Source organism: Xenopus tropicalis, chromosome 4, assembly GCF_000004195.4.
Source record: "Xenopus tropicalis strain Nigerian chromosome 4, UCB_Xtro_10.0, whole genome shotgun sequence".
NCBI lineage: Eukaryota > Metazoa > Chordata > Amphibia > Anura > Pipidae > Xenopus > Xenopus tropicalis.
In genome coordinates, this window is record NC_030680.2 from 6,797,191 (window position 1) to 6,797,641 (window position 451).

Genomic DNA, 451 nt, shown 5'->3' on the forward strand with positions numbered 1-451 from the left:
ACACCTACCCCTACCCCTACCCACACACACCTACCCACACACACCTACCCCCTACCCACACACACCTACCCCTACCCCTACCCACACACACCTACCCCTACCCCTACCCACACACACCTACCCCTACCCCTACCCCTACCCACACACACCTACCCACACACACCTACCCCTACCCACACACACCTACCCACACACACCTACCCCCTACCCCTTCCCCAGCTCTGTGCGGCAGCACCGAACGCAACTAAGAACCCGCGATCTAATGCCACCACCAAGATGGCCGCTAAGACCCCCCCACTCCTTGTTACCGCCATGGCCGCAGCTTGGTTTCTCGGAGCTTCTCATTGGATGACGTTGCTAAAGATGTTATGAAGGAGCAGCGGAGCTCCTATTGGGTAGTCGCGGCGGAGGGTGGCTGTGATTGGCTGGCACTGACATCTAGGGAGCCTAC